Below are 7945 nucleotides of genomic sequence, written 5' to 3'. Positions count from 1 at the left end.
GAAACAATTCGAAAGATTCAGACAGGGGAGTTGATTTCAAAGAAGTTTCAGGTCATTGATGGAAAATTGTGGTCTAAACATCATCTGGTGATACCGAAGTCATCTCGTTTCATTCAAGTGATTCTACATGAGGCTCATGACAGTAAGATGGGAGGTCACTCAGCGGTTTTGAAGACAGTAAAACGAGTTCAATGTTCGTTCTTTTGGAAGGGAATGTATAAGCAGATTCAACAGTATGTAGCAGCTTGAGCGGTTTATCAGACACACAAACATTCAACTCTGTCTCCAGCTGGACTTCTCCAACCGTTACCTATTCTAGAGCGTGTGTGGGAAGACATCAATATGGACTTCATAGAGGGACTTCCTACTTCGAATGGGTTCAATGTCATCTTGGTAGTGATTGACCGCCTCAGTAAATATGCTCATTTCATGAGTCTTAAGCATCCTTTTACGGCTCTTGATGTTGCAAAGAAGTTTGTGGGCGAGGTGGTTAAGTTGCACGGATTTCCCCAGACAATCGTGTTTGACAGAGATCAATTTTTTTGGAGCTCTTTCTGGACGGAGGTATTTCGTTTGGCTGGCACAACATTGAAATACAGTACCGTTTTCCACCCTCAGACTGATGGTCAATCAGAAGTACTTAACCGATGTTTAAAAACCTATTTGAGATGCTTCAGCTCTTCACACCCGCGATCGTGGCATACTTATTTGGCTTGGGCTGAACTATGGGAAAACACTACATACCATAAATCACTTCAGTCGACCCCATTTAAGGTGTTATATGGGCGTGATCCTCCTCCACTCTTGAGATTCGAGTCTGGTTCAACGTCCAATTATGAATTGGAGAAGGCTTTACAAGAAAGGGATGTGGTCTTGGAGTCACTTAAACAGAATCTTCTACGTGCTCAGGAGATAATGAAGTAGCAGGATGATAAAGAGAGAAGGGATGTGGTGTTAAATGTGGGAGATATGGTGTTTGAAATTACAACCTTATCGACAGAAGACATTGGCCAGACGTTTCTGTCAAAAGCTAGCTGCGAAGTTCTATGACCCTTATCGAGTTGTGGAACGCATTGGTGCAACGGCTTATAAGTTGTTACTACCACCAGCGGCTCGTATTCATCCTTTTTTCACATTTCTCAATTAAAGTTGGCAGTTGGGCAACAAGATTTGAGTGATACGCTTCCTCCTAACTGTATTATGGAGGCAGAAGAGGTAGTGGTACCTGAGATTATTTTGGATAAACGTTTTGGAAGCAAAGGAGAGTTGGAATTGTTGGTTCATTGGCTCGATAAACCAGCTTTGGAGGATTCGTGGGTCTCTTATGAGGAGTTCAAGCAGTGTTTCCTTCGTACCAGCTTGAGGGAAAACTGGATTTCGTTGGGGGAAGTATTGATAGACTCAAGAAGGTTTATTATCGAAAGAAGAGAGGCAAAGAAGTGTTAGACGTGGAAGAGAAGGAGTGTTGAAGTGAAGATTAAAAATAAAGAAAGGAAGGGAAAACTTCTATTTGAAGTGGAGTCTTTGCAGTTACGGTTATTGAGTGAAGAGTAGAAGTATAAATAGAAGTGGTAGTTGAGCTGAGCTGATTATGCTTTGATCTTGAATGTATTAGACGTTATGAGTCTTTACTTCACAGTCGTTATGAGACTGGTGATTTGTACTTAGTTCGTTATGAGAGCTTGACTACTTCTCACAATCAAAGTTGTATCTCTCTTTTGATTCAATAAGAAGTACAATATTATTCAGTTACATAGATCGAGAGTCTATCAATCAAACCCACCAAAGTACAACCCCCAGAGAAGCTAAACCAGCAAAAGTAGTCACACCCTGAGCCAAAACCCATCTCTCCCACAACGCCAGCTCCTTATCCTCAAATAAAACCTCCTTAACCGTATCAAACCCACCAAAGTACAACCCCCCAGAGAAGAGATGATGATTCTTCTCTCGAGAGGTGCTGCTGTTTCGGAGAAGACCTTTGTAGAGATCCTTGAGGGAGAAGTTGAGCGCTACAGATGACGCCTTCTTCACGGACCATGCGGTGGATGAAGTCGAGCATTCCTTTGAATCTTGTCTTCTTCCCCGAGGCGAGGGCGATGCTGCTCTCTTGGGTTTGGAGGAGGAGCTTGGCTCTCTCGATTGGAGCTACGATGGTGTGTACGACGCTGCCCAATACGGCCCCAGCGAGTAAGTAAGTCTCTGTGAAAATGTTTCAGTGGGTCTTCGTCTTCTCTACTCGAAATGCTCATCTAGGTTTAAAGTCTCCATCTTTTTAGCTAAGGGTTGATAAAAATCGAAACTTTAGTGAAATGCCGACGTGGGTTGGTCTCGATTTGGTTCGATCTGGCATTATCTCAGGAACCCAACACGTCAGAGATTCTGAAGAACTCCGCCCATGAAGAGAAAATGGTAGGGAAGAGACTCGAAAACACGTAAGCGACGGTTTAGAATCAAATGACGTAACAGTGAAAGGTTGGAGAAGATGAAAAAAATGGACATAATGGATTACATGCGAGTTTTGTCTGATGCAATATTTAAGTTTGTTCTCAATCTAGATTAGAGGTTTCTCCACTTTTATTTACGTTGGGTATTGTTGTTGTTGCTGCTGCTGAGGATGATAAGAGCAAGAGCATTAGTGAACCACCCCTTGGGATTCATAAGGATTTTTTAATATTTTTTGGTGGGTCCATGAATAGTTATGAACATGTATCTATTGTTTTCTGCATTAGTGAACCTGAAGAATGAGTTCATAAGAATAAAATAATAATATTTATATTTAAAAAAAAATCAAATTATTGAGAATACATGAATAAAATATTAAAATATATTATAAATATTTTAAAACTTTTTATTGAATACATTAAGAGTAGATTACATAAATCGAGAACATACAAACATACAAACATTATTCATCTTCATTACCAAACTTTTGCCATATATTTTCCATTAAATCAGTTTTCAAACGATCATGCTTCTCTGTATCTAGAACTTCTCTGCGAATGCCTAACATATCACCGACATGGATACTTTCTCTCCTTTTCACCTTCGAACTTCTACTTGACTCTCCTGCTCGTCTCGCCGGCTTGTTGGGGAGCATGAATCACTGAGTCGATGAAATTATCAACTACTTGGTCGACCATTTCTTCTAAAGCTTCATCAACTACTTGATGAGGAAGACATTGGGTGTTTTTTTTTTCCTAAAATGACAAAAGGGGATTTGTAACTAAAATTTAATCAATTGTACATATTTCTATAATTTTATTATATTTTTTCATAATTTTTTTTTCATTAGTGTATCATTTTTTATCAAAATATATTTTTTTCCATTATTCTATCATTTTTTTTCCATAATCTATATTTTTTCACATTACATCATCTTTTGTCAAAATCTTTTTTTTTTGCATTATTCTATCATATTTTTTCATAAGCTATATTTTTTCATTATTCTATCATCTTTTTTCATAATCTAATTTTTTTCACATTATATCATCTTTCATCAAAATCTATTTTTTTTTTTGTATTATTCTATCATATTTTTTCATAAGGTATATTTTTTCGCATTATATCATCTTTTTGCATTATCACTTACCTTGATTTGGAGCTTGAAGCTTGTTGTTGAATTCACTACTATAGGAGAGAAATTTGAAGCTTCAAGTTTGATGTTTGAGCACCACGAACAGATTGTTACCACAGTTTGTTGACAAGAGAAGAGAAGAGAGAGACAAGAGAAGAGAAGAGACAAGAGAAGAGAGGTGATAACGAGAGAGAGACAAGAGAAGAGAAGTGAGACAGTTTCTTTGTGTGTTTTTCTCAGTTGTAATAATAAGAGACAGACATAGAGAAGAGAAGTGATGCACATTTTATAACCAAACTGAAAGACATAGTTTATATAGAGAGAGACATTGTTTTACATCCGTGAATCAACAGAAAAAGACATCAAATCCTACACATAGTACATCCGTTTACATCCGGGATTAAAAACTGACATAAAGTCCTACTACCCGTGGCTTAAAGTATCCACAAATAACATATAGAAACAAACAAAATCCTTCACCTGCAACACCCCGCAACCTTCCAACCCGTGACCTGCAACACCCTGGCCTTCCAACCCGTGACCTGCAAAACAAAAGAGAACAGAATCAATAAACAAGCTAATACACTAACCAAATACACTGCTACTATTCAAAGAAAGGAAAAAAGATTGAATAAACAAAAACAAGCTAATACACTAACCAAATCAAAGCATTTCAGAGATTAGCTTATTCTTAAGAGCCACTTCATGATCAGAAAGTGTGTCTATGTTTTTGGCTAAGAGGCGATCTAGGATCTTTTGTTTGGATATGGTGTTTTTCTGAGCTAGGATGGTTTGTATCCGATCAAAAGCTGCTTCGTTTGGCTTCTTGCGTTTGGCAGCTTTGCTAGCTTTAACACCCGGAGGCCTAACCTCTTCCTCGTCAGCCACCACTTGCGGACCACCTTCCTTACTTTTCTCCTTCGGCTGAGAGTGTGATCTCCATTTCTGATCGAACCGAAGTTCCCTCCAGCAATGTTCAAAAGTGAACTTGGCATTATAGTCATTGAAGAAGATGTCATGCGCAGCCTTCATGACATCATTCTCTGTTTGGCCAATCGATTGCTCCTTCAATGCACTTTCATAGCATCCCACAAACCTGCAGAACTCCGCATTCACCCTTCCCCACCTCTGCTTACATTGACTCCAGTGTCTTGGAAGGGAGCCAACGAGGTGAGGACTCGAATTGAAATACTCCCCTATCCTCTTCCAAAAGGATCCTAACTTCTGTTCATTACTGACAATGGGATCTTTGCTGGTGTTCAACCAAGCACTGGTCAGCACAATGTCTTCTTTGGTTGACCACTTTCTCCTTTCCATTGGCTTAACTAACCCGGGAGAGGAAACATGTGCCTCAGCAGAGTCTACGTCTAGTGGTGGACTGCTCTGTGAGGCTAACAGGTTAACAAACCCGGGAGAGTGTAGGGAAAAAGGATCCATTTTCTGTTTTGGTTTTGTTTGATGTTTAGAGGTTTTAGTGATTTTTAAGGGTGGATTGTTTGTGTTTTTATAAGTGGATTCCCTATGTTTTAAACTAGTTTCGCTTAGGTTAATTACACAACAACAACCACAGTTAATTACACAACAACTAAATTTAAATACACAACAACTTATTCACAGTTAGCATTTATTACACATCAAATCAGGTTTATTTAACTCGAACAATTTTTAAACTTTAACCAACAAACACAACAATGAATGATAAAGCAAATTCAAGTACGAGTTATAGTCTAGCTAGTTCAGATCATTTAAAGCTCTACTCAACCTACTTCAGTTCTAGTTAACGTCTAGCTACGAAGCAACCAAAACGCGTAGTTATAGTTCAGTTAAGATAGAGTCTAACCTTTGGTGGTTATTCGAAGCAGAGCTTCTCCAGGTCAGCTACTTGCACCGTGAGGTTATAAACCTCCGCAGTGAGGCGATCAACCTGCCGAGTGAGCCCTTTAGCCTGTGCATGCACATGGAAACAACAATGAAAATGTCTTATTCACATAATAAGTTATTAGAAAAAATATGTAGAGAAAAATGTGACAAAAAAAAAATTTGTTTACTAACCTCTAGTGTCTCAATCTGGTTTTTCAGACTCGGTACAAACTTCATCACCTCCTCAGCCTCCTCTAGACGCTTAGTCAAGCTTTCGATCTGCTCCTGGACACCAATCACCCAAGGCTGACGATAGTGAAACCCATCAGCCTTGTTTAGAACCAAAAAAATATCAGCATACGTATGTCTATAAACATAATGAATGAAAATGTTCTTCAGAGTCTTACCTCGTAGTTGGCACAGGTGAAGAAACGCTTCCCAGGAAGAGTGTCGTACTCCTGCTTCACTCGAACCTCGTCGATGATTCTCCCACCACAGGAACACCTTCTCGGAATCCCGTATTCTGAATCGCAAGTGTATGAAAGCATGTTGATGTAGTCTTTTGCCTCTTTGAATGCTTTCTCTCTTCTGAGGGATCCATCTGTAAAACAAATCGAATCTATTTTAGAACATTAAAATCCAAACAATATAATAAACGACCCCTATATCGAACCCTCTTGAGGATTTACAATTATTAAACGAAACCCCCCGAATCAATTTAGAACCCTAACTCGAAATCCCTCTATCGATTTGAAATCTCAGAGAAACGAACCCTAAATGAAACGACCATGACGATTTACAGCAATTATTCGAAACCCACATATAGATTTACATCCCAAACTCGAAAGCCCCAAATTGATTTGAAATCCGAGAAAACAGTTTCGAGTTTCGACCACAAAATCGACCCAATTCAACCCTCAATCTACTCGATACTCACCTGAGCAAGTGGAGAAGATACTCTGTCATCGATTAGAACGAGAAAACCTCCGGGAGACGGCGTTGCACGAGAAATCGCCTCTCACAACGAAACCCTAGCTTTTTGGTCGAGAAGAGCAAATGAGTCGATACACGGGGAAGCCCAACTTTCCTCCTCCTCTACGCGCTTTCGTTCAACAAATCAACACACGACGCGTGGCTTGAACCCGCTTCATACGATATCACTCGTAAGGTCCGGTTCATCAAAACGAACCCATTTTTTATTTTCTTTTATTCATCGGCACGTTAGAACTCGAGCCCATGAACCTCACTAAAACCCCTGCTGCGCATGGTCTAAGGTTTTGTTTTGTATGTTGGGAGTATTTGGTCCCTTGGATCATGGCCCCTTTTCATCCAAAACTTCCAATCAACTATGTTCAACCAACCTTCCAACATTATGTTACCTGATAAATGCGTAGGATTGACGCAAGAACTTGAGAAATGATCATGACCTAGACCGATTGTAAAGTCGGTGGTTATCCTTATCATGTTACTACACATCTCTACACAGTCTTTCAGAAGTATATAAAATAAAATTACAGCAATTCTTTAATTTTAGAAGTCTTATATATTGTCTCTAGTCAGATATTTTATGATTTTTTTTTTTTGGAACTCTTTTTTTTTGGAACTCTCAGATATTTTATGATTAGAAATACATATATCTGTTTTTCAGGTTTGTGTGCTGCAAAGTCTTTTACAAAAAAAAAGAGTTTTTTCCAAAGAAGGTGCATGTTAATTAAGCTTAACATTAATCTCCAATTAGAAAGAAAAACGAGAGAAAAGAGGAAGCACAGAAATATGGTGCAATGCTTGCCATAATTTACTAAATTTATGTATTTGGTTCAGTTGATACTTGGTGGACTGCATTTTCATCTAGGAAGATTCTTAGATTTGGTTCATTATTTTCAGTATTAATAACATCAACCAATGTCCATTAATGATGATGCACGTACGTATAGTAATCCTAAATGATTAAAACATTGTCATATAATCCTCTCCGTTCTCATATTCTAATCCTCTTTATATATGAGAACGTATAATCGTAAGATGCAAGTTAAGTTATTGTGTCGTACTAAAGTACTTGAGAAGAAAATTTTGGTTGGTCTACAATTAAGAAATTTAAATGCTGATATAATTTTAAATATTTTAAAGTAATTTATATATACCTAAGTTTTTTAGATGTACAATCTGTAGTATTTTGTATATTTTCATATATATAAGTTGTGGTACTTCGACACAAACCTTAAACGTACAAATATTCCAATAACGTACAAGTATTCCAATAGTATCAACGTGAGTTGGATTAGTGACTTAGTGCTTAAATTAGATAATAGATATATTGTGTCTATAATTCGGTTTCTGTTGAGAAAAAGGTTTTATGCCATCACTACAAGAAAACATCGGTATTCTGACGGACATTCCGACGGAAAATTAAATCCTCGGAATTTCCGAAGATATCCCGAGGAAACCCAAAATTTGGTTTCCTCAGAATTTTATATACCGACGGAATTCGGAGGAAATATCAATCCGTCGGAA

General features: G+C 38.1%; 1 long non-coding RNA gene across 1 annotated transcript; it reads right to left on the bottom strand.

The window, feature by feature from the left end:
• Window positions 1-3588: 3588 nt before the first annotated feature.
• Window positions 3589-6877, bottom strand: LOC125581523. The gene is made up of 2 exons (XR_007319144.1): window positions 5415-6877; window positions 3589-4116 (listed from the first exon to the last, which is right to left on the bottom strand). It is a non-coding gene; the product is annotated as an uncharacterized LOC125581523 (long non-coding RNA).
• Between the last annotated feature and the right edge of the window lie 1068 nt (window positions 6878-7945).

Source organism: Brassica napus, chromosome C2, assembly GCF_020379485.1.
Source record: "Brassica napus cultivar Da-Ae chromosome C2, Da-Ae, whole genome shotgun sequence".
NCBI lineage: Eukaryota > Viridiplantae > Streptophyta > Magnoliopsida > Brassicales > Brassicaceae > Brassica > Brassica napus.
Note: the sequence above shows the minus strand (reverse complement) of the source record. Positions and strands in the feature narration are given on the sequence as shown.